General features: G+C 44.2%; 1 protein-coding gene across 7 annotated transcripts in view; it reads right to left on the bottom strand.

Moving 5' to 3' along the window:
* The window catches only part of LPP (LIM domain containing preferred translocation partner in lipoma), a 715,716-nt gene extending 690,749 nt beyond the window's left edge, over positions 1–24,967 (bottom strand). For 2 of the 7 annotated variants that reach the window (XM_004467196.4, XM_071214680.1), the window contains exon 1: positions 24,208–24,512. The gene's annotated coding sequence lies outside the window, so the exon portion shown is untranslated. Of the gene's footprint in view, positions 1–24,017; positions 24,094–24,207; positions 24,513–24,866 lie in introns of those variants that run through there. The other 5 variants (XM_004467194.4, XM_058295530.2, XM_071214679.1 and 2 more) reach the window with 4 other exon arrangements.
* Positions 24,968–27,598: the final 2,631 nt, after the last annotated feature.

The following is a 27,598-nucleotide window of genomic DNA, read 5'->3' as shown; positions in this document are numbered from 1 at the left end:
CTTGTTCATTTCAAAATGGTTAATTTTACATTATGTGAACTTTTGCCTCAATTGAAAATAATTAAATAAATCTATGTGACCTTGGGAGACTCACTAACCACTTTCCTCAACTACACAATATTGACCTAAACCACGTATTGACACAGACCATTGGTTCTTAACCGGGAATGCCCAACAAAAGTACTTAGGGAACAGTACTCATGGCAAGTCCTATCTGCCTACATTTTCTGCTTTAGGACTGGGGCAGGGGCCACCCATGTAATAAAATTTTTCCAATTCCCCAACTGATTCTGATGGTTAAGAATCATGGGCCTCAACCAGGCCCATGTCCCTGCATCTGAAATCATCAAGCCTCAACCTTGGAAGAATGCTTGCTCCAAGGCCCGGCCCAGGGCAAGTGCTAAATAAATGTTTCTTCCTTTCACCATCACATCCAACCCCAACCAAAAGCAACTGCAGTCACAGGACTCCACCAGGTAAAACAGCAGCTGGTGCCACATGAAAAATAAATTGTGTCGGCCAGCCAGGACTACTCCTGAATTAACTGACTGTCCATGGGCCAGCCACAGGAGGGTCTGACCAACGGAAAGAGTGGGGTGGGGGGTGCTGGGACACAAGGATATGCCCCAAAGAGCAGAGGCTATATTTGGGCAGTATGAAACCAAAAACTGTGAGAAACAGTGATGAGGTAGTTAAATGGCAGGGGAAAGCAATAACAAAACACTGTATTCAGTATGGCCCCTCTTTTGAGGCTAGCACTGGGGCAGCAAACAATATTTGTACAATCTACTAATCAAGAATGGTTTTTATAATTCTTAAAGATTGTTTAAAAGAGAAAAGAATGTGTGACAGAGACTATATGTGGCCAACAAAGCCTAAAACATTTACTATCTGGCCCTCTATAGAAAATGTGTGCCAACTCATGGCCTAGAAAGACAGAGACCCAAAGATACAATTTTAAACCCAAATTTCACATTGGTTATCACAAGTGAGTATAGGTGATTTTTATTTTCTTCTTTGCTTCCTTATATAGTCCTAATTTTTTCCATATAGTTGGAATTATTTTTTAAATTAAGGGTGAAAAAAGTTTTTACTGAATGGGACCTCACATATATATTTTTAATGTAATATTATTACAAAGTCAATAAAAAAAAAAAAAGTTTTTACTCTTTGAAAAAGCAATATCACTTCCTAGTAATCCACCCTGGAAAAGAGAAAATAGGTACAGATAAAAGAATTTTGTAAAGGGATGTTCATGGCAGTGATATTTACAATGATGAAAAATTAGAAACTTAAATCTCAAGTGCAAAAAAAAAAAAAAAAAGGTTAAAAATTATGAGATATTCCTAAAATGGAATAGTATACAATTATCAAAAGCTACAACTATAAAGATTCTTAACGTCACAGGAAGATGCTCATGCTATATTGCACAGTGAAATGGCAAGATATAAAACTATACATACAGGAAGATGGCAAGTCAGTAAAATGCACATGCACAAAAAAAGTAATGAAAGGACCTATTCAAGAACATTAATAATATAGAGGGTGCTTATATCAAAATAATGGACTTAGAAGGGATTCTCGTTTTCTTCTTTACATGATTCTGTATTTGCTAAATTTTCTATTATGAGCATGTACTACTCTTATAACACACATCATAAAATTGGTTTCATTTCTTTTAATTCTGCCTGAGGGAGGGAGGTTCAAAAGTCCTCGCTGCACTTTGAGGGATGAACAGGCTCCTTAACCACACAGAAACCAAGGAAAGGGGCCCTCGGGCCAACAGAAAGGCATGTGCTAAGACGCACAGGCGAGCAAGGCTGTGCAACCCTAACATGCTCAGGGTAGCTGAAACACAGAGTATGACTGGCAGGGGATGGCAGGATGATGGGAAGGCAAAGGTGTGCGCGCTGAAGAATTTAAACCCACAGGCCATGAAAGATGGTGAGCGAGAAGGCAGGCAGCCAGCTGGGAAGCTAAAGGTGAAAGGCTTTCCCAGGAGCTGCCACAGACCAGAGTCCAGGAGAGCACCGGTAAAGTGCCCGCCACGCATTTCCACTCACAAAATGGTTCTCCTTCATTTTCTTCTAACAGAGCTGTGCATACATTTGTGCTTGGAGATAACATTAATTGGCAAATCATATCAACACATCCTTATTGTCCTTGATGTCACAAAAGGGCCATTCTCTCTTCCTCCTAAAAGTAGGCCCAACCACTCCTTCTATGTTGTTTCACAACTTACTTCTGCTCATCAGGCACAGATGCCAGGCAAATGACAAAACTGTAAACGTATCATCGTCAGTCAAATTAACCCAAAGCTGGGTGAGGCTGAGTGGAGGAGGAGGAAGAAGCAATACCTCACACGTGGGGGGAGGAAATGCCTCAAAGGAACTGGAAGCCCCATGACGCTGAGGTCAGACAGGCCCTGCAGACGGTCACTTCTCCCAGCAGGAGGGCGTAATCTCCGAGCACAGAAGATTCCTGACAGGATGGGAAATGAGGTTCTAGTGAACCAGAAGGAATGCTGCTGGCAGGAGACACTCAGTCTGCTCAAGAGGGCTTTAAATGGAAATAGAAGATTAAGACAGGAAACTCTGGACGCAAACAAGCGTGTCCCAGATATGGGCACCCCGGAGGGGCGGGGCTCCGGACTCACGGGGGAAACCACGGTAGAGAGGGTCTCAACAGTCCCCAGCCGACAACAGCCCTGGGCCAAGCAGTGACTGGAGAGCTAAGCACAGGTGCCTCCAAGCGTCCCAGCACTACGGAGGGCTGCCCCTCAGGTGGACTGTGAGCCAGGAGGGAAGATCCACAGTGAAGACAGGAGACAGAGCAAAAGGAGGCTGTGGTGGAGGATACAGAAGGCTCGGGGGCAGCATCCTTCCCTGTGGCCATGCAGGCCCTACATCAATGTTTTTAAAATGTCTCTTTCTTCAGCTTGTTCCAAACACGTGTGCATACCCTCAGGGCTGCCTCTCTGCCACCCCAGTCTGCTCTCAACCATCTGCCGCTGGCAGGGCACCTCCTGCCCCCCTGGACAGTGCCTCCCCACACTGGGCACAGATACCTATACCACGATACTGAGCCTGCTGCCCCAATTTGGTTTCCCGTCTGCTTCCTGTATAGACCACAACCTCCTAGACAGCCAAATGGCACCTTATTCACATTCATATCCCCAGACCTTGGAACAACAGACAATATATATGGACTCAGCAAGGGTCCATCCAGCTGCCCAGAGAGTCTCCTTCTGCTAAAAGAAGAATGTCTGATGGATTCTCATTTGATTGGCAGTGTGCTCTGAAGCTAAGGGAAGCACAAAGGGATGATTACTAGGGGGTTAATTCTAACCAAAGAAGAACAATTACATGCAATGGGCAGAACACAAACCTTTGGAGAAAGATACTGTATAGTCTTAGAGCTGTAACCTGAAGAAAGGGAGGTTCGGAGACCTCGGAAAGACAAACAGGAGCCAGCAAGGTGGTCAATGGCATTTATCGATGAGATAAAGAAAGATGTGTAAAGAAGGGAAAGACACAGGCCATCAACCTGCCTGGGGCACAACATGATGGGGAGCTAGGACGCTGAGAGAGAAAGGAGGGGAGCTGTGGGGAAAAGGGTGTGAAAAGCACGGGCAACTTCCTGCCGGCATGCGGTTCACTCGCCCAGGGTTCAGACTTCCCAATGTGCCTTGCTCTCCTCCACTGAGAAATGAGGTGATGATGAGACCTGCTGACTCTGAGGTCTATCCAAGCGCTGACTGGCTATGAAGCAAGGAGAGAGCCTGGAAACTCCGCGAGCTCCATCCACAGCCCCGACACCCCCTGTTGGAGTGAGACCACGAGCAGCCTCTCTCCCTTCTCACACTTGAGAAAAGAGGGTGCTGCAGCGTAATCAGGGCTCCCAGGCTCACCCGTGACAAAAGCCCTATGAACACAAAAGGAGAAAAGAGTGCAATGAATCAGAGCTTAGCAACATTTCCATGGGCTCTTCAACCCAATATGCTTGCCCACCCCATCACACGCCAGACAGCAACCCCCAAAGTCCTCCCTAAGATGACTTTCCGGAGTGCTCTGGCAGCACCACCGCTCCATCCTCCTTCTTCTCCAACTATTTGGTGCTCCCTTGCAATATGAACATCAGGCACTTTTCTGGCATTTTATAACCATACTCTAATCCTTAATCCAGACAGAATCAGCATAATCACCCATCATCACTTTCATTTCACAGATGAGGAAATTGAGGCTCATATGAGACCTTATCTTCATCTTCCCCAAAACCTCTCATCGTCTAACCAGGACTCTCTCAGCTTCTTAACCAATCATGAAAGGCATATTAATCAAATTAAGTACCTTTATAAACCAATCTCTTTACCGCTAAACAAACCCAGAAACGAAGTAGCCAAGGTCAATCCTGGGGTCAAATCCCTACACGTTTTGCCGGCCTCCGAGGCTGGCTCAGGGCACAGAACCAAGGTTCTGCCTCAAGGTCCCAGTACAAAGCAGAAAGAATTGCCCTTGCCAGACTCCTCACCACACACCACGGCCAGGGCCTGGTACCCAGTGTTGGGGACTGTCCACTGGCAGGGACCCTGCCATAGGAGTGAGGACAGCTCTCCTGGCCTGAGGCAAGCCCCTCTCTGGGCAGGCCACCTGGTCAACCATCACCGGGCCATCCCCAGGCCTGCTGCCCCTTCCCACACTCAAGCCTCAGGCCACCCAGCTCTCCTTCCACCAGGCCTCCTCCTAAGCCAGATTCTTTCCCAGTCAGTCCAAAGCTTGCACCTGGTCAGCACATCTCCACTCTTCCTAACTTCCTTACTTCCTCTTGTTCACTACTGGTCTCTTGTTGCTTAGCAAATTCTACCACTTTCAAACTACAACTCAGAGAGGTCAAGTGATTCACCCAAGACCATGCAGCTAATAAAGGATAAAACTGGTGCATGAACCCAGTTCTCCTAATTTCAAGCTTTGTATTCTTTCCACTAAATCTCACCACCACCACCACCACCACCACCCATAGTGTAACATTCAGAAAGCCACCTGTGTGCAAATAGAAAGCACACCTTACTTCTCTTGAATAATGATGGTGAGGGTACTAAGGGTCAGGCCTAGGAGATGTTACTGTCCTCATTTTCAGATGAGGGAATAAAGTCTAGGAACGGACCCAAGGTCTCACTAGTTGCAGCTCATGCTTTCAGGACACCACAGCACCATGTGACTCCTCTGGTTCAAATGCAATTACTAATGAACAGCAGCAGTCAAGAAATGTGAGATAACTGAATAAAAGAATTGAGTTGGAGAGCCAAATAGAAGACCCTGAAAAATAAGTGTGTGACCATAATAGGGAAAACTGGTGAACGCTAGCTATTACTCTGGTGTAGAGCTAAAAATAATATTATTACAAGACAGTCCCTGGGGACAGCAAATCAGAATTCCTGGGTTTTGACATTAGCTTTGTTCCTGATGAGCTGTGCAACTGTGGACAAGTCTTTTCCACCTATCTCCTGGTCTCATTTACCCATCAAAATAAGCAGTTAGACTAGATCCATCACCTAGCAGTGTTTCCCACAGCACTGGTATCACCTGTGAGCTTATTAGGACTGCAAATTCCTGGGCCCTGCCTGACCTACTGTGCCAGAATCTCTGGGATGTGTCTCAGGAATCAGTGTCTTGATGAATCCTCAAGGATGATTCTCATGCTCATTAAAGTTTGAGGAAACTACATTACTTGGTCCTTCCAGCTTTGCCACTCAGAGAACCTTAAGCTCTCTCAATTCAGCACCATCAAACTCCTACCAATTTTGTCACTTCAATTTCAATCCTGGCATGCACCGAAGTCAGCTGGCTCTCTCATCTGATCACATCTACTGCTTCCTCCTGTGATTAGTACAGAAGGCCCTAAGAAACAGATAGTTTACTCCACTGCACTTCTTTTTTTTCCCATTTACCACCTCAGTGGTACATATTCCATCACTGTGCTAAAAAGAGAAACAAAAACATTAAGAAAGCCCAAACCAAGAGCATTCTAGCATTCTGGCACTATCTTCTAAAAAACTTGAAAGGGAGTGTGTCCCCAAGGCAAGTCTGTAAAGAACTGCCAAATAATGTGAGAGAAATGGTGCCTTTCTAAGTCCAGAGGTCTCTCCTGAGTACAAGGCCAGCTGAAGGAATGAGGGAGCACTAGCTCTCCATACAAGAGATACTTACACACAAAACCATTTTGTGCTTGGTCTTTATCAAAAGAGAAAAATTCCTTATAAGTCTTTAGTATGGAAACACATCCCAAAGAGTACGATATTCACTGTAGAAAGTATTAACAAATGGACTATTCAATGCTGCAACTATGATATACCGCCTGAGACTCTGTTGATTGAATAAACGATAGAGCGAATGAGTCCACATCTTCTCAGCCCTGGTTACTGGAAGGTGTAGAGATGAGCAAGTTAAAAATCCTACTCTGGGGTAGCGGACTTGGCCCAGTGGTTAGGGCATCTGTCTATCACATGGGAGGTCCGCGGTTCAAACCCCGGGCCTCCTTGACCTGTGTGGAGCTGGCCCACGTGCAGTGTTGATGTGCGCAAAGAATGCCGTGCCACACAGGGGTGTCCCCCGCGTAGGGGAGCCCCACGCGCAAGGATGCACCCCGTAAGGAGAGCTGCCCAGCGCGAAAGAAAGTGCAGCCTGCCCAAGAATGGCACGGCACACACGGAGAGCTGACACAACAAGATGACGCCACAAAAAGAAACACAGATTCCATGCCGCTGACAACAACAGAAGCGGACAAAGAAGAACACGCAGCAAATAGACACAGAACAGACAACTGGGGCGGGGGGGGGGCGGAATAAAATTTTTAAAAATCCTACTCTGAAGGAACTAAGTTTGAGTCTTGAGTCTTGTTGCGATGTCAAACATGTCCAACCATCTATCCATCCATGTCTCCATTCATTCATTCAATAAATATTCACTTATATATCTGCCAGATTCCAGGCAGGAATAAATAGCCTAAGAAGTTAAAAGCCCAAAATAAGAAAGGCACATAGACACTTACAACAGAAGGTAGAAAGTGCTCAGTACAAGTGGTACAGATCATAGCTGGAAGTGATTATGTCCTCCTTAGTGGTGTAGTGGAAATCAAGGCCTGCTTCATGAAAGAGGTGGCATTAATGTGCTGAACCTATTTAGATTTGGATTCAAATGGATGATGATGGCAGGGAAGAGCAATCCAGGCTGAGGAAATTCTGTGACAAAGGCAAGAGCAAAGGAAAGCGATGATGATGAGATTCCAAAAGTCAGTTGTGCCCCTTTCAAGAAGAGCTCGACATGGCAGAATAAAGGAAGATGACAGCCGTCACTGCCCTGAGCTCCTTCATCCTGCCTCCCTGCTGGAGATGTCTGCCCTCTGCCATCTCTCCTGGCACTCAGGCCCAAGCTCCATATCTGCTCACCTCGTTCCATCTCCTCATCTCCCCGCCTCCCAGCTCTAGCCATGTGTTCCTCCCTGAGCACCGGTGCCTGTGCAGGCCTTAATGTGCCCACTATACCATGTCTTTACACTACTGTTTTCTGTAATTTATAAAACACATACTGCCCACGAGTTTGTATTTTTAATTCCTGTAAGAAGTTTTGGGATCCAATTTGTGTGAAAGTCAGATTGCAACATAATGTAGTATTGTATGATAAAAGCCTCCAAGAATAAAAACAGACAGTATATCTTGCTTATCGGAAACTCAAAGATTGGTTTCTTGCTGAGTGACACAGATTCCCTCATGAATGAATGTTTTTGTTTTGCACTGATCTGTTCCAAGTCTTCCTTGAGATAAGTTCTGAGGACAAAGCTTCCTAATTTCCAAGGCTTGTTTTTCAAGCATTTATTGAGAACCTACTATATCCCAGGCGAAGCTAAACATGAGTCACCTTAGCTCACTTAATTTTCACAGAGTAAAATTGTGATATTTTGTGAAGAATAAATCCTGTGAGGTATCCCTGGTCACTGTACCCATTTTACAAATAAGGAAAACTGAGAGGAGTGGAAGAGCTTGGATCCAATCGCAGATCTTTCACTTCCTGACTGCCACTCTCATCATTCAATCAACAAACAAGGATACAATCAGGGCATTTCCAACAACATTTTGTGACCATCTCTGGACTTCCAACTTTGCCCAGAATTGCCACTTCCTTTGGGCACTCATTCTCCTTCCCTGAAGACAGGAAAGCTGGATTTTGGTGATTTTTTGAGGTCCTGTTTTGCCAGAGCCCCTTCAAGGAGAAAAAGTGGGATGGCAAGAAAAGAAATGTGGGCCCCTCCTACCCCACATCATCTACAACCGCTCCCAGTTTGCTCATTCAGCATAATAGATTTTAGTAAGTTTTTCACAAAGAATTCTTCTCCAACTATTAAAAAAAATGGAAGTTTTTAAAGCATTCATCTGAATTGGGGAGACAGGATAACTAAGCATATGTTCAGTACCCTGAACTAGATCCTGGAACAGAAAGAGGACATTAATGGAAAAACTGATGAAAACCAAATCGAATTTGAAATTTAGTTAACTATAATGTACCAATGTCAGTTTCTCAATTTTGACAAGTGTATAATGATAATGCAATATTTCAAAAATGGGGGAAAATGCATGACTGGCATACAGGAATTTTCTATACTCCCTTTGAAATTTTTCCTGTAAATGTAAAATTATTCCAAAATGCAATGGTTATTTAAAAAGATAACAACAATAAGAACTCACTTATCTAGATTATATCTACATAATCTACATAATAACAGCTACTAATATTTAATGGATGCCTAGAATGTGTCAGGCTCTGTTCTACAGACTTTGTATGTATTAACATATTTAGTCCTCATAACAATGAGAAAGGATTTTCCTATCCCCATTTTATGGATTGGGCAACCGAGGCCTAAAGACACTGAGAAGCAAATCAAGATATTAATAGCAGAGACAGGATATATGTTCAGGCAGTCTGGCCCCAGAGTCCATACACTTAAACACAACACATTTAGATAAGACCTTCCCAAATGTTTCTGGATTTTCCAAGTTGGCATATATATATAGATAGATAGATAAATATCCAAAGGACTAATCACAAAGACTGAAAGGTGATTATTAAGTGTAATACACAGAGGAAACAAAACAACTCTCAAGGTGAATTCCTTACTTCTTGAAAAAAATATTGAATGGAACTGAACCTAACCTCACTGACATCTTCAACGGCCTCTCAGTGTCTGACAGCATCCCTGGCATACTCTGTGTCCTGTGCACATCGTTCTTGAAGGTTTGCACCACCAGCCCATGTTAAACCCTCTGGTCAAGCACTTGAGGGACTCTCTGCTGACACTCTGATCCTTAAAGGGTCTGTTCTGGTAGATGGTGAAATGAAACATTCAGGCTGACTTTTCAAGGTCTTCAAAACAAGCTTGAGCTTTCCAGGTGACTGGTTTTCCTAGATGCTCAGGAATCCATGCCGAGAACTAACAGGGCACTCCCCAATTCTTTCTTAGAAAGAAAAATTCCTCCTTTCCAATTTATGACATACCTTACCAGCTGCAGTTTCCACCAAAGGTCAAAGAGAAGGCAAGCCTGTAAGTCCCTATAGGTTCTTGAAGAGCAAGATTTGTCTCATTCATTGAAGAGCAATATTTATTCTCCCAGATAGTCTCCCAGAAAGATTTACAGTTGGCCAGAAAACCTCACCCCTCCCAACCAACCTTCCCACTGTTATAGCCATTTGCCTTTAGATTTCAGAGTGGACACCAATCATGGGCAGAGTGGGATGGGGAAAAGGCATACTTAAGAGCTGGGGAATAAAAAAAAAAAAAAAAAAAAAGAGCTGGGGAATAGGAGAGAAAATGTTTACAGCAGTGAGAGTAGAGGCAAAGGAGAAATAAGCTTGCATGGCAGAAGAGATGGAGATGTGACTGAAAAGCAACAAGCAATATAAAGAAAACAAATCCAGCAGGATACAGGGGAAAGGAGACTCAGTGTTCACTGTCTGCCTACTACATGTGGGCATGGAGCTCTTTCCTCATATTACCAGGCAAAAAAATGTCTGATCAAACAATCCAAGCTGACATAAGCATTATGTTGATTTAAGCAAATGGTTAAGCCATTTATTCCCTATAAACACATTTATTTTAGTTGAAAGGGCCCTAAGAATACAGATAGCCTAATCCTAACATTCCATAAGTGGAGAACCTGAGGTTCAGGCTTGGGAAATATTGTGCCTAACATGAAATCAGAACCAGAACCCAGGCCTCCTGACTCCTTAGCCCGTGCACCTTTCTGTAGGGATAGGAATAACTAGGTGGGTGCTGCCGAGGGATCTCAAGGCACACAACCTGAGGTCAAATCTTCCAAGACATGGTGGACCCGATTTGAAGATTATCCTCCATCTCATCATGTATATTCCATCTGCTTGTTGCTACTGGAGAAGAGAAAAATGGTAGCATTTATTTTAAATGAAATAGATTAACATTTCAAGGAGAAATAAAAGGGTAGCCTGCTTCTGATGAAAAGGATGATACAAGTGGAAAAGAATGAAAAACAAAGACATAAATGAGCCCCCCAGATAAGGGAAGAAAGTCAGAAGAAATGGTATGTGAAGGAATAAAGGGACACTAGTTCCCCTAGAATGAAATAGTTCGCAAAGAAGCCAAGACTCACACTTAAAAGGGATTACAATTTACAAAGCAGAGGCTCTACTCCAGACAAAGAGTTCGAAAGCCTTACAGAAGTGAATCAACGCTTACTTCTAAAGACAGACAGTCGTTTAGCTGGAACAAAGGGACAATTGATGCAGAGTTGTGCATTAAAAAGTCTGCCACCTCTCCAGATTCAGCTATAAGGAAAAGTGGTCTAAATTGTATCAATGGATTAGGGTTTCTCAAACTAATCAGTCATGTCACAATTTCAATTGTTCTGCTTCAAAGATCCTTTAGCAACCCTTCAGTCCTCTCTCTCTCTCCCACAAGGCCCAACTCTCCTCCATGAAAGCCTGCCCTATTTGATACCCTGACCCCAGCCTCAACCCCTCAACCTCTATGTCTGAAACCACCCACTTTACCTGCACACACTTGATACAAATTGAACTTTTCTTATCATAGTTACTTGGGTGCATGCCTTGAGGAGCCCTCCTGAACCGTATGATGTTGGAAGACAGGCTTCAGGGCTCACCACAGTTTTTCCCAAAGCACATTGGAACACTAGCCCGAAAAAGTGTTCTGGAAAAAAAGGGGTAAGGCATAGGGTAGTTCCATGATCAAATAATCTTGAAAAACAAACCTCTGGAGAGATCACAATATGCATTAATTTACTAAAGGCTCAGAAAAAAACCCATGATTAAGATATCCATTTAATTTCAACTTGGATTTTCCCCAACTTACTTGGCCACAGAACTCTTTTTTCATATAACACCTTTAACACGTTGGGAAACTGTCTCAGAGAATCACTTCATTCTAAGCGACCTTCCTGCTCCTGTAACAACAACTCCTTGTCCAGTATTTCTATAACGGCACCTTCTCACTAGACTGCACATCATCCTTAAGAGCTGGGACCCTTTCTGAATTATCATGGTATCCCCAACTCCCAGTAAAGTGCCTTACGCACTGCACACTAATAAATACATACTACATGAATAAACTAAACTCAAATCCTCTCATTTCTAAAATAAGAAAATAAAACCAAAAATCTCAATATATCCTCCCCCATAACTTTTGCAGTGTTTAGAGGAATACCTCACAGAGAGAGGGTGCTCAATAATTCTTGAAGAATGAAATGGAATGGCATGGCATGGCATGGCATGGCATGGCATGGCATGGCATGGCATGGCATGGCATGGCATGGCATGGCATGAAATGGAATGGAATGGTTTCTCATCTATGCCCCAAGCCAAAAGGTCCCATAACATGATGGGCTTTTGCCTCTTCTCCTTCACCCAAGGTGGGCATCAACCAGAAGAAAACGAAAAACAAATCAGAAGAGGAAAGCCATGAAAAAACCAAAGGCCTTTGAGGGTTAGAGGTAGAGAAGTAGTATTTGCAAACTAATGGGGATAAACAAGACCTGTCTGTATCTAATTTAGACTTAATAAGATAGTTTGCTGAATGTTAATTAAATATGCAGTGGTTGTTACCAACTGTGATTAACTTAATTTTGAATTAAATAAGCAATAAATGCTTAACTGAAGTTCTATTAAATTTTATCCAGCAAGTGAGGAATATGAGGCTCTTAATTGATTTTAAACAAGATAGTTATGGAAAGTTAGTTGAATTTTTATTACCTGAAGATAACTGCCTTATTAAATCTAAATTGACTATTTTATTGATAAGGAAATATATCATCTGTTCTTCCCATTTCCAAAAACATTCACACTTGATACAAACTGCTTTGATTGGAGTTATTTTGTTTTCTGGTCCTGTTTTAATAACAAATTTATACATTTAAGAATGGATATAAATGTAAGAAGTGTAGAAGTCTAGGAAGAAGTTATATATAAGAAGACTGAAGAACAAAGAGACCATATTTCTAAACCAAAAATCAGGACTATGCTTTCTCAATGTAGATACAGTTTGTCTTAACAATACTGAAATTTCCGGGCTATTTCCATGCTTTAAAAGGACACTAGTATAAAACATTTGAAATCCATTACTGGGCAAATAAATGGTTGAGCTACCAAAACAGGTTGTATGAATCTAATTTATACTTTGCTAGGTCTCAGCTTCCTTCCAGGTCAAATCAGGAGGTTGGATTGCAGGTCACTGACTTTATTCATTTATCTATTTTTTTCCTCGTAATCTGTAGTCCATGGAACAGCACCTGGCCCATAATAGATGCTCAATAAATACTTACTAAATAAATGAATGAATGCATAATTAAAGGCTAGGCAATTCAAAACACTAAGGTTTTTAGCCCTTTCAAACTAAGCTTCCCCCAACCTTCCCAGAACATTTTTTTAATTTTGTCATTTGATAGTTCATATAACAGGAAATACAAACACTAAACCACTACCTGGGAAATTTTTTCTGTAGCTAAAAGAACACAAATTAAAACAATAATAAAATATCATTTCTTAGAGATTAACTTAACAAAAAAAATGCAAGTAATAAAATTAAATCCTTGTGATGATACAGAGAAACAAGTAAATTCAAACACTGCTAATAACTGTGAAAATTAAAATTAGTAGTCTTTCTGGAGGCTGGGTGGCAAGTGATATGAAAAGTAATAGAAATATTTGGTACTTTTGCCCCTATATTCTCCCCTGGAAGAACTTAAAATTTATTTAGCCAGTCAATAAACATTTATTTAAGATCTACTATAGATCACACTCCCTGGGGAAATACAAGGGAAAAGATCTTGGGGAATCTTACCATCTGGTGCAAAGCAGAGATAGTTTTCAGCAGCACTGTGTCCCAGGCGTTGATGCTTTACTATATTGAGCATGTAATTCCTTCTCACAATTACATTATATGGCAGGCACTTTTATCCCCCTTTTTAATAGATGAGGTTAATTAGTACCCGGTTAAATGACTAACAGGTAGCAGAGCTATGATTTAAACCCAAGACTATATGACTTGCCAGACCTTCCACAGGGTCTAATATATCCCAGTGCATGCAGATAAGACCCACTTTCAGATAACCACACAACACAAGGGAGAACATGGTAATCACTGAAAGGTAAGGTCAATGGGCAAAAGAAACAAATAATTGTCTTTAGAAATTTAGAAGGGAGTAAAAGTCTCAATTTCAACAAATCTTTAGTCAACTAAAATATAGATATAAAGGTCAGGCAAAAACAAGGAAGAACTTTTTTGTAATATTAAGCAAAAAGAAACACTGTACATGTATACAAAGAAGGCATGTATTTTGGGGAGGTTAAGATTAGGGTTATGGATTCAAAAGAGATGAGAAGGACAGGAAAAAGAGTTTTGGTGTTTTTGTTCCGTAAAGTTGGTAATTGTTTTCTAAATGACTCCTTTTTCATTGTCCTTTGATAACAGATCAATTAATGTTTAGAGGATTTCAATTCATTTACTACTAAAGGCAGTCTTAAAATTCAAGTTGTCTTTATCCCTTTAGTAACATTATTCATTCATATCTTCATTCAACAAACATTTATTAAATTCTTTACCACATATCAGGATCCACAATGGATGCTGTGACTATAAATAAGAACAAAAGCTAGAATCTGCCTCAGAATCGTCAAGAGATAAAAACAGAAGAAATCTGGTATTGCACAAAAAGAAATTTTAAGTCCCAATTCAAGGTCCAACTAGATTGGGCCCTGGGCAAATCATTTAACTTTTCCCAGCCTCAAATGTCTGATCACTTAAAACTGGAAAAGAAAAATAACTACCCAACAAGACTACTGTGAGGACTAGCTTTGACAGTTTGGGATTATTTGGGGAATCCCAAAAAGAGAAAGATTTGTATATCTATTTGTAAACTAATCTATTCCTCTGGGTATGATTCCCTTTGATTAAATTACCTAAGATTAGGGCTTTGACTTAACTATGTCAGTAAGGCCTGACTCAGGTTGTGTCCCCAACCCCTTGGTAGGCTGATATAAACAGACATGGCACTAAGGAAGACACATAGGAGGAGAAAGCTTTGTCGTTTTGATCCTGTGGTCCCAGGGTGAGAAGAGCTATTTGCCTGATCATTTACAGATAGCTCCCCCAGCATTTGTGTTTCCATCCCCAAAATCCAGACAGAGAGAGAGTTCCTTTATTCATTTACAGGTAGACCTGGCACATGTGTCAACTGAATGAATACAAGAATGCATCAAACTAATGGACACAGGGATCTTTAAAGTCCTGCCCATCTATCATCACTAGGACCCTGATGACCTCCAAATGAAGCTGCCAGTCTGTGGCTAAGAAGAAAGGAGAGTTCCAGAGTGGTAATGACCATATCACTGGAAAGCTGACCTACCTTTCACCTCATTCTAAGAAAAGGTAATGCTTACCCGCCCTAGCACTGCAAGGTTTGCCTCCCCATGAGTCAGGCTCACCCCACCCTCTGGGTGGCACCTCATTATTGCAGTTCCTGAAAATGATTAGTTTTCATGCCAAACAAGATAGAAACTCCAGGTGTCAACCAAGTTGTTTTTTCCTGGGAAATAAATAAGAACCGCCTTTGGTGGAATTTCTTTAGGAAGAATAAGTGCAAGTTTCTCTGGTGACCTCCTGGCACAGATTTTACTACAGCACTGGGATTCCACCATAGTAGTTAGCATTACCAAGAGGGGCCACTGGAGGAAAAATAATAGTTTCAAAGCCCAGCTGAAGTATTCACGTGGACAGAGAATCCATGTTACTCTTAACTGACGGCAGCCAGAGCAATTTTAGTTGCCCCTTACATCTGGGTCTAAGGCTTCCCTTCAAGGCCAATCCAAGCCACAGAACTTTGAATGAGCTTCTTCACATGCTCCAGTGGACTGGCTCTTTCCATCAGTCCTCTCTCAGGATACTTTCTTATATTCTAGACATGATTAACATGTTTTTATCAATCTTAATGAACTATTTAAGTGCCCACAATCTTGACATCCTCATCCCCTTCAAACTTTGTCCAACTTTACCTGTATAGAATTAGTTCATTCAACAAATTAAGCACGTCCTCTAACAAAGCCAGTGGATTGTTTACTGAGTAATTTTCCTTGTGCCTGACTATATATGCATTACTTGCACTACCTCACGTACCACTTATGCCAAGTAGGGTGGCCATATAATTTATCCTCTGAATCAGAACACCTCTGAGAGAAAGGGACCCTATTAATAAACACTGGGACAGAGGCATAAACCATGGCTGTCCTGGGCCAATCAAGAAGAATAAGGTCAGTATGAAGTAGGTACTGTGGCTACTGCCATTTTTACACATAAGGAAATTGAGGCTCAGGTGAAGGACAGAAATCCCTTAAGTTCTAAACAATATCCTCCTGAAAATGCCAAGGAACTCGCACTGCTTATGTCCAGGCCATCTTCTTCTGAGCAGGAGGAGATGGAGAGCCTCCAGCAGTCTCTGCAAGGTGGCAGCGGAGCTACTGGTTGATAGCCAGTCTGACTAAGGAATGCTGACAACAGCTACAGCAGGAAGACTGACTACACTCTGTGTGGAGCAAGGCCACAGCACACTTCTTAAAAGTCTGCAAAATAACCCCACTCTGTCCTGATCCTCATGCTTACAAGCCCATAAAATGTTCCCACACACGTTTCCAAGGAATACCTAGCTCCACCCCTCAGCACAAGCTTCCAGTGAACTACAGGGGGCTTTCCTGCCAAAACACAAGCCTTCCCTGCAGTAGAAGCAAACCCTGCAAGGCTGAAAAACATAAACACAACACAAAACCCTCGAAGCACTGGGATGGTCAAGGCATAAGGCATACTGCACGGCCATTTACTGCTGGCTAACCATCTCCCTGCACAGCCTGTTGCTGCCTGGGAATGTCTGGAGCACTCAGCCCACTTTGCAGAGCACAGTGTTTCTAGCAGCAGTGCCCTCATTAATCAGAAGTCTAAAGGGAAAGCAAGTGGGTAAATTGAAAAGTGCCTATGGCCACCCTGGGTGAGCACCCTCTATGGATGACAAAGCTAGGACTTGAAGCTAGAGTTCCCTGGAATTAAATCCATGATCTCCACCAACAGCTTAAAGTGCTAGACCCCTCGATGGGCACCAGCAACGACACAGTGAGTGGAACCCTGGCCACGTGCACACTACATTACCATTTCTACAGCATTGTCACAGAAACTTCTCTGGTTCTCACAACCGGGTTTGTGACCTATCACATGATCTCTATTTGAAGGTAATGGAAGTTCTGCGATGTCCCAGGACTTATTTAAGATCCCAGGGGTAGTGGGTGGCTCAAACACAGATCTGTTTTTCCTACACCAAAAAATGCTGATAATGACACTACTGAAACCATAGCACAGTGAAGCCGGAGAGCACAGTGAAGCCTGGACCCTCAGGCTCCAAAGCCTCAGAGACAGGCAACTGAAGCTCCTAATTAGTGTACATGAAAAAATAATAATGGTTTCTTGCCTGTGGATAGGGCTTGCTAAGGGTTTCTATGTCAATTATCTCATGCTCACTTGCAGGAGTTAAGGGGCACAACAGGAGCTTTGGAGACGAGAATTTGATTCTCACTCTGCTACTTCAGGCTTGGTGCCCCAGTGGAAAGGTTTCTTCACTCCCAAATTCTCCTCACTCAGAAAGACAAGACTGATCCTGCCAACCCACCTCTTGGATTGCATTGGGAACTGTGTCATAAAAGCAACTGTAAAATGCATTTGCCACATAAAAAGTGCTATTAAGGCTATGAAGTACTAATGGGTTCTGTGAGTTGAGTTGTGATGGAGGTTTAAGAGGGAAGGATAAGACAGAAGGATCTCCCCTGTAATGGATTTAAGACCAGCAACCTGAAAACCTTAAGGCAAGAAAAATAAGTAAAGATAAAAAGGGGGCTGGTAGGGGATTGGGAATGGGGAGTTTGCCACTAAGCAGGGAACCTTGGTGTTAGAAAAACTTGATTCTTCCAAACCATCGGCAGGCATAACAGCAAGTAACATAAAAAAATATCCAGACCACACACACTCAAACTGAACTGTCTTAATAGCTTTGTTTGCAAAATGCAAAGCACAAGGTTTAAGTCCAAAGTACAAAGATCTCCGAATTACATCCCCTACCAAAATTCTCCAAAGCAAAGCCCTAGAGAGTGGAGGCAGGGTGGAAAAGGAATGTGTCAGGCACAGCAGAAACTGAGACTGGGGAACACCTGGGAAAGAGGCCGGCCTGGGGCTGATGGCCATGACCCAACTCCAGCTTCAGCAGCCAGGCAGTGTGAACGCAAGCAAGTCTGTCACTTTCTCAGTGCCTCAGTTGCCTCATCTGTACAGTAAGCAATCAGACCCTAGCCCACTCTGTGATTTCTAAACGCCTGTAAGGCAAACACTGGCTGCCATCTCGCTGCCTACAAGCTTTTGGTGCCCACAAAACAGTTCATTTTAGCCCAGGCTGATAAACTGGCAAATAATTAGAAGGACAAGAGTACGAGTTAATCTGCCTAATCTGAGTCTAACAGCAAACAGCTGCTGGAATCCATTTTCCTCTCTCTACTCTGCTAATCTAGTAGAGGTCTTATCTCCTCCCCCTGGAACATCCCAGAAACTTCCTGGGTGGGGTACCTGCCTCCCATCTTGACCTGCTATCACTCCACTTCCCTTAAATACAGATTCAACCATGCCCTCCCTAGCTCAAAATGTAACAAAAGACCTGGGCCCCTTACTACCACCACTGTCATCCTCCTTAGCTCAATCTACCCGCCATTTACAGTCTAACCCTCTCTAGCCAGCCCCATCTCTAACAGTGATCTCCAAACATACCCTTCCATGGTCCAAACACTCTCAGGCCTCAGTCCTGTGCACACACATCAAGGTCCTTCAGCTTCGAAAACCTTCCCACCCTCATGTCCTCTTTTCCATGAGCATTCACCAGTTGTTTTCAGGTGGTCAGCCACTTCTTTCTGAAGTGCTCCCACTAGCCCCCTGTTCATCACCCTATAAAGGCCCTTAACCATGTTCTATTTCAGTCTCACTCCTTTGCTAGAAAAAAGACCCTTGAAGGCAGAGTTTGTCTTAGCTGTACCAGTATCCACCATGTCTCCTGGGCATACGGTAACCACTCAGATCACATGTGTTGAACTGAACGCAAGAGACTGAGGTGTATGTAATCACATATGCATGCCAGAAAGGGGTAGAAAGGGGTGAGGAGCCTGGAGAGAGCTTCCTGGCACAAGTTGGTTTTTGACCTTGATGTTAAATGATCAGAAGATTGCGACAGGCAGAGACAGAAAGGCAGGGAACTAACTGCGAGGTAGAGAAAACAGCATAAGCAAAGGTATGAATTAAGAAACCAGACCAATGTTCTAAAACAACAAAGCCACCAGGCTGTGTGAGTGAAAAGCGGAAGAGTGGTCACAATTGCAATGGCCCTTTGCATAAACAGTCTATCAACCCTCAATTCTACAATCCCAGTCCCCCATTCAGAACCCTGAGGGTGAGACTGCACAATGGCCCTGTGGAAGCTACAGCATGGGTGACTCCATAGGCCCATACTTGGAGGGCAATAAAAACAGTTCACCTCATCATAGCAATGCTATCCTGTGGTTGCAGTGAAACTGTCAATTCCTCTCTTCATCTAATATTCCCAGAGCGCCTACCATGCACTGGGCACTCTTCTAGGCACTGTAAATATAGCCATTAACAAAGTACATAATAATAAGTAATCCTTATGAAACTTACTTACAGGGGGAAGAGGGACAAAAACTTATAAGGGCAAGTGGTGATTCATGCTATATAGGGTCAATAAATGCTGTTTATTTATCAAACAGTTACTGAACTTCTTCAGAATTCAGAGATGAGAAGGATCCAGAGATGAAAAAGACAGGGTCTTATTTATTTTGCCAGGTGTCCTTCCCAGGGTCCATCTCCACTGCCAAACATTGAAGCAGCTCATTCAAGTTTTTATCTGTGAGTCCTCAAAAGGCAAATGATCCACTTGAGGCAGGAGGACTTTAGTTGATTCCCTGCTCTCATGTGAGTCAGAAAGCTTTCTTAGAGGAAGGGGTCAGCAAGACCTAGGTAGGGCAGGATCATATCCATTGTTTAACATTGGAACAGGAGCCACATGCACACAAACAATAACTGATATCAAGGTACTCCATCCCTTTCCCACTTGGCTACTTCATAGTCTCCACTATCTCTCTAAAGGGATTCATTAAATCCTTATCATTACAGGAGACTGGGAAGTGGGGCATTGGTGGGAGGGGCAGATGATCTGCTAGAGAGGCTCTGTCCTCTCCAGTCAGGGTTGGAAGGGAAGATACCAAAGGAGAGAAGGAATGGTAGCACCTGAAGACAGATGCAGGGGCAGGGCTGCATCTGTGTGGAACTGAGAAGCCTGCTAGCCCAGGGCTCAATGAATAGTGCTGAATTAAATTCCAAGGAAGGACACTGACAATGTTGACTTGAACTTTTCTTGCAGTGGGCACAGTAGAGAGTGGTGATATGGTAATAGATCAGGCAAAGGTTTGAAACTCAGCCATATCACCTAGTAGACGTGTGCCTCTCGAAAATTTTTCTCATCTGCAAAATGAGGCTGATATTCATAAAATCTACATTAATGAATCAGTATGAGAATTACGTAAGCACATGGTAAGCACTCAGAAAATTTCTGAAATTATATTATTGTCATTAAGGAAGAATGAGAGGAAGATAAATATTTTCTAGCCTTAACTCTGTTATTTATCTGCTTCCAAACATTAATCCCATTAACCCTTTGGCCACTCACCCGCCCTGTTTATAGAAAGTCAGGAGAGGTGAAGTCCCCATCAATACAGTCAGCACCCCATCAGTTTTCTGTGATCTGCATAGGAATGCACCAGCCATTTCCTCCAAATGTCTGGGGAAGCTGATGCCGGCAGCCTATAGCCAACTCATACCACACACCTCCATTCCTTCCTCCCTTCTTCTCACCTTCATGTTCTCTGCCTCAGCTCTACCTTCAAGCCCCTGGAGTTCCACCCAAATGCTAGCTTACTGCATGCAGCACAACTTTACCTCCTCCTTCCTCACAGCAGCTTCTTCTAGCAAGGCGGAGCCATATTCCAGGAAAAATCTCCACCTGCCAGTGCACACACTCAGCTCTGAGCTCCTAATTACTGACCTGGGTCAAAGTCTCAGGTTCACTTGGAGAGTTACTACTAAACGTGTTACTATGTCTGTTTCATTACCCATCAAATTCCTAATCCCACAGAAATGGCTGTGGAGTCCATGCCCAGCCTTGTTCTCATGTGAATCTCTACAGACCCATTTAATGGCCCTTGTAGCTTACAAAATCAATTTAAACCTACGTAGCAAAAACAAAAAAAAGTCTCCCTTTCTCCATCTTCCACAGTCTCCTACATGCTGGCCATTCAAAATGCAACCTCAAGAATAAACCTTCTTCTTCCCTCCATCCACATCTGCTAGCTTTTCCTGATAGGTCCCTCTCTCACCTGTCCTTCTGCCACTTGGGCAACTCCTATTTAGCCCTAAGAGTTCAGATCAGATACCACTCCCTCTGTGACAGCTTCCCTCAGGTAGTTTCTCCTCGGTGCAGAGAAGCCATAAGATATCCCATTTCAACACTTAACACATTGCCATGCCCTCCCCACACACAAGCCCCTGTGTGCTACTCAAGGACAGAGATAAAGTCCTCCCCTTCTTTGTCCTCCCAGGCAAGGTCAGTTGTAAAACCCAGAACATGTATACTTCATGCACTGCTCTTCTCCTTTCTGTGTGAAAACAGCTATGCTCCATCCTCTGGTTTTCCCACATAACCTGGCATTTCCTATCTCCCTGTTGATCTTCTATTTAATACAGCAAGTCTCGGGCCTAAGAGCACCTTCCCAGTCCCAGGAGTTGTTCCATCCTTGGTCAAAACCCGATCATTTCAGCATCTTAAGTCATGGTTACAAAATCAAATCCGATCTCTCTTTCCCCCATTCCCAATTAATTCAGGCTAGCCCCACAGCAGAACAAAGTCACACACTAATATCAAGAATCAAAAGTTCTGGGTTGGCAGATCCCTAATTAGCTGTGTGACCTTGAGCAAGGGTTAAAGGGGAGATGACAGTGCCACCAGGCCTAATTCTTGGGTAATTTCTGAGATTCAAATGGAATCTCTGATGAGAAAATGTGTTTTAAAGTACAAAACACTGTAAATTCATAAAGGATATAACTAACAAATTTTATCACATCTAAGCCATTGGATGTAAGATGTAACACTAGCAACTTATCATGAAATAAAGCTGCTCAACAATGACATGCCCATGATTATAAGACATCCCAAATTCAGTGCTGCTAAAAGGTGAAAAAAAGTGTTTTAGAATTGATGAAATATAATTTATTCATCTCAATAAAACAGAGGAATCTGCTATAAAATTTTCATATTTGCCAATGGTGCATAGTAAGAATTCAGTTATATATGTCAAGTGAACACCCACTGGTAATAGTTTCAAGTCAAATTAATGCCTCTCACTGGAATTTGGGTAGCAGTAACCTATGCACTGCCAGTTCCTCTGCTCCGAATCATGTTACAGCCCACGCAAAATCTTCAAATGATGAGCTCAAGTCATATCCAAACTCCTGCACCCAGCATTTTTAAGTCCCTTCATAATCAAGCCTCCTCTCCCAATCACTATTGCCTGGGACTGTCTACCTTCCCCGAAGGAATCACCTCTACCAGAGTATGTGGCCCAAGAAGGGTCCTATTCAGTTCCAGCCATAATAGTCAGTTCAGCAGTTTGGCTTCTCTTCCTCACCCCCAAAGCCACTCTAGACCCACCTACTGCTTACATGGAGCCCAATTCCCAACTACTTATCTGCCAGTCACAGATTCTAGATTGCAAAGGCCTTCAGAGTGTGGTTAGGAGGCAGACATAAAATATTTAGGTGCAGGATCCACAGTGGAGGAACCCTGGAAAGAGGAAGGTTGGTGATGGGGTATAGAGGACCCTACCAGGAATTCAGGCCTTCCACCGCCTACTACTATTCTACTATTCACTGTTGGCCCCCGGGCTAGCACCCACCCTTTCTTGGCCTCTTAATTGTTTCCCTATCAGTAAGCCTGAGGGTGAGGAGCAGAAAGCGAATTGGCTGTTATCTAGTGGTGCCCCAATCCACAATTTCCCCCCTTCCATTTTAATTTAGGGCTTTCTAAAACTGTACATGCGTTGGGAGGGGTAAGCCACCAAGTCACTAACATCTTAATGACAATAAGTTTTATTGGAAACGCAAGAAATTTAATAGAAGGTGGGGGAAAGAGAAAGAGCTGGGAAAGGAAGGGAAAGGAGTCTGGTATTAGGAAACTAGCTCAGGGATAATTGAGTTTGTTTTTGCTGATTGGGTTTCTCCTTGGGGGCAGGAAGTCGATGAATCCCTAGAAAAGAAAAGGAAAAGGAAAGAGCTCTTACTGTTCCCCGAGGACCCGCCATCCCACAAACACTACCCTTTTCCCCTACCTGGCCGTATTCCACTGATTACCTCATCTCTTGTACCCTGCGCCCCAACCCCATGCCCCCAACACAGTAATATTTACCGTGGCATCCCCACCCCCAAGAGCAGTCCTGCAGTTTTCTCACAGAAATATCTTCCCTCCAGGCCACTTGCTGGCTTCTGAAAACTCCCCCATTCTTCCATGGCCTGACCAATCACAGTACACACCAAGGGGACCTCTGGTCCCTCCCCAGGCAAAAACTGAAACTGCTTCCCAGTAGCCCCTTAAAACTTTATCCATGCCCTTTCCCCAACGCTTAGCACTTCCTGCCTTGGGTAAGATTTGGCTTTTCGGATCGACTGTGCACTCCCTGAGGGCAGGGACTGGGTGGGTCTCATCAGCCTCTCTGACCCAACACACCCTGCGCGCCTGGCACACAATGGGTGCTCGAGAAACGTATAGAGAGAAAGGGGACTAGGAGTCAGGAACGATCACCTTTATTTACGGTTCAGCCTCAAGATAAGTGACTTTGGGGGAGGCCCTCAGCTCTAGGCCTCAGCTGCCTCGACTGTAAAATGGGGGAACGTGGATGGCCCGGTCCATACGCCCTTTCCACAGTGACAACTATGATTCCGCGAAAGCTCTAAGCGGCTGGGCGTGGCCCCGCCCCCTGAGCGCCCAGAAAAGCCCAAAAACGGGCCGCGCAGGGAAGGGCTCCAGCCCCGCCCAGCTCGGGTTCGACGCTAACCGAAAAACTCTGGGTACCCCCTCCCCCATAGCGTGCAGCCGGCACTTGGGCCGCGCTCGGCACTTCCGCACCGCGGGGCCCGCGGGCCCGGCGGCTCTGACAAGGCGCGCACCCGATGCCTCGCGCCCCGCGCTCCTGACACCCCGGAGGCGCTCCCGCCCCATTAGGGCCGGGGGTTCCCGGGGCGCCTGCGGGCGGAAGGTGGAGGGAAGGAAGGAGGATTTGCAACAATACCTCAAGGAGGAGGCAGCCGGGGCAGCGGCGGCGGCGGCTGGAGGCGGAGGCAGAGACGGAGGAGGAGGTGCTCGGGCACTCCCCCTCCCATTGTCCCCAGCCCCGGACAGGCCCGGCCCCGGGTCCCGCACCGGCCCCGCGGAGCGCACCGCCCGCGTCCCGCGCCCAGGGCCGTGCAGCCAGCCCTTACCTTGCAGCGCCCGGCTCTCCCCTGCTCGCTAAAGCTACTTATCCCGGGAAAGCTCGCGCGGGGCCCGGGAGCGAACCCAGAGACAAAAAGTGAAACTTCGGCAGGGCTGGAGCGGCTGCTGGTTGGTGCCTTTCCCCCTCCTTCCTCCCCACCGTCCCCACCCCCTCCCCTCGGTCTCCCGTGCGGTGCCCTGAGCGCTGGAGGCTGACGTCAGGGGCCCGAATTCCTGACTTTGCCTGCACGCATTTGTCCATGTAAGGTATGGGAAGGCTTGTGCCCGCGGGGCCGCCGCGCAGTGCTCGCCTGGCGGGGGAGGGGACGCCCGCCGCGGGCAGTGGTTTTCCCCAAAGGTGGGCGCACAGAGTACACTGCATTTCCTGAGGACGAAGGAGACGCAGGAATGCGGGGAGCTTGCAAAGGAGAAAGGGAAAGAGGGAGGTGTGGAGGCTTTGCCTGCACTGGAGGAAGAGGAAGGAGATGTCGAAAGAGGAAGCTGCCCGAGTCGTGGGGTTGCTGGAGAAACCGGGGACCCTGCGTCTTCTATTACGGCGCCAAATTAGGGGGGTGAGCCTGGGCGGAAGGGATCCTGTCATGGAGTGCCCTTCCAAGATCTTGCTCTTGAGCCCTGCCCTGGATTCCCAGCAAGAATGGAAACTTACAAGGTGTCAGAACTTGTAAGGGACCAACTTGCAAACCGTCCGCTTCACACCTGAGAAAACTGAAGTTCTCAGAAGAAAAATGACTTCTACAGGGTCACACACTCATCAGATCCAGCAGTGGAACCCAGGTGTTCTGCCTCCTAGCAGTGTTCCCACCGCCAGGCCGAGCTCTGTTTTCTTCCCACTCAGACAGGAAGCAACGCGGACCACCGGTGAAGTCATTTTCTACTTCCCTTGGCTCTGGAGCCAGTTCCTGGAAGGTTGTGATTGACAGTGAGCTCTGAATAGCAGTGACAACCAGTTACTTCAGGGCAGCTTCCTTGTCCTGTGCTCAAGTAAACGGACCCCTGGAATTTAAGGTTTACCTCGCAGACCTGCCTGGAAGCCCAAAAGGTGAACTGGGTGAACTGGTTTGAATAAAAACAAGCTTGCTCTTGGAAGGTTTGAGTTGGATTTCTTTCCTTTAACATGTAAATATGAACCATGATGAGAACACCATTTACTATGTTAGGGGGTTTTAATGTGAAGCAGCCATTGCCTGGAAGGTGGAGAGTTTGTATCCTTGCATTTCGTTCCTACTGGATTCTAAAATAATAATCCCACACCTCAGCACTTCATGAAAGCACTTTTTCAAGAGTTTATTGACCCTTGTGTAAATTAAACATGACATTGTAGTACCCCTTTTACAACTGGAGAAAATACTCAGGTAAAGTGACTTAATGTCACTAAAGTGACTGAGCCAACACCCTACCCCCACCCCCACCCATGTAGTCAGGTCACCTGATCTAATCTCATAATTTTTTTTTCACACAACTTCCTTATGGGACCTAATCCCATTCATGAATCTTAAAGATACACAGTGACTTTCTCATTCATGAAGCCTCCAAAACTTTTTTCTTCTGAGGTTTGGTGGGATTTTTTTAGTAGGAGTTAAAGAAATAAAAGTGAAAACAAGACATGGGGAACATACAGAAGAAATTGTCACTGTACATAAAAGATAACAGATACTACAGTGATTAAAGACAATTTTATTTTTTAAATTTTGTATTTTATTTGTTATTTGTTATTGTTATTTTCTTGTTGATTGTATTTGGGTTTTTTTTGGCTTTGTTTATGGGGAGGTTTTGGATGGCAGAATGGTCATACCTGTTTCAGAGGAAGACCACTGGTGCTGGGTGTCAGTGATGGGGGGATGTGTGGGGAGGGATGAACCTGGGACATACCTCGATGGCATATTAATGTGTTCAAGTGTTCACGGGGTTATCTCGGTGGATAGAGACCCATACAATAACCAAAAGAATACTGAATTCCCATCCTGGGGAGTCCTGCTATATTCTCTAAAAGAGCAGCAAGAATCCCCTAGTACATGGGCAGTGCCTAGTGAAGGAGGACAGACCATTACACCAGGCCCTTGACATTGATGATTGTATTTAAGAAACTTTTCCTGTGAAATTGAAACTTAGCCTGGTATTATATATTACCTAAGAGTTAGCTCCTGAAAGCCTCCTTGTGGCTCAAATGTAGACTCTCTCTCTAAGCCAAACTCAACATGGAGTTTTGTTACCTTCTCCCCGCCCTACCCAGTGTGGGACATGACTTCCGGGGATGAGCATCTCTGGCACTAAGGATTATTACCAAGGGCCAATGAACAGGAATCTGAAAAAAGACATTAATCAAAAGGCTAAGAGATTTCAAAGTGAGTTGAGAAGTCATTCCAGAGGTTCTGTGTCAGCAGGATCTGACTGATTGCCATACTAAACAATGCCTCAAACAACAGGATTCCTGGAGGCCCTAGAGACATCTAGACACTATAAGCAGGGCGGACAATCTCAGGAATTTGGCACCCTGGCAGTAGGCCTTACTTTGGAATTGAGGCTCCCTAATGTGACAGGGTTAGACTCAATTTATAATTTCCCTACACATGGCCTTCTGCCCCCTTTATTTGAACCTGTACTTGTTTTATTTGCACTATATTTATTAAATATGTGTGCCAGAGAACTTAAATATTTGGTATGTTCATATGCCATTTGAGCCCTGAATCTCAGCAGAATTGAAGCCAACACTTACTTTCCAGTTCATTTGCCTCACCCAGGACAACTAACAAAAGGATGATGATGGACAATGCCCATCCCAAAAAACAGAGCATCTATAACTGCAAGCAAAACAGTTCCATCCATCCACTTCATGGGATCTCAGCCCCTTCTCAATGAGAAATGGAGTAGGCATACTATCCCAAAACCATCATTATTGGGGAATGAACAATGGACTAAAGTAGACTTACTATTCTATTATTATTATTCCAACAATGGGAGAACTTGTATCATTGATACAAAGGCAGTGGCCACCAGATGTTTTGAGGGGAAGGAGAAGGAAACATAGGTGTAACATTGGGGCATTTTGGAGACATTGGAATTGTCCTGCATGACACTGCAATGATGGATGCAGGCCATTACACATTTTGTCAAAATCTATAAAATTGTGCAGGGCAAAGTGTAAAATATAAGATAAACTATTGTCCATGGTTAGTAGCAATGCTTCAATATGTGTTCACCAATTGTAACAAATGTACCACACTAATGAAAGATGCTGTTAATGTGGGAAAGTGGGGGAGGGGAGGGGTTAGATATATAGGAATCCTGTTTATTTTTTATGTAATCTAAAGCTTCTTTAAAAATTAAAAATTATTAAAAAGCACATTATTGCACTTATCATTTATCAAGCACCTTCTTTGT

This window comes from Dasypus novemcinctus, chromosome 4 (assembly GCF_030445035.2).
Source record: "Dasypus novemcinctus isolate mDasNov1 chromosome 4, mDasNov1.1.hap2, whole genome shotgun sequence".
NCBI lineage: Eukaryota > Metazoa > Chordata > Mammalia > Cingulata > Dasypodidae > Dasypus > Dasypus novemcinctus.
This window is presented reverse-complemented; position numbering and strand designations above follow the sequence as displayed.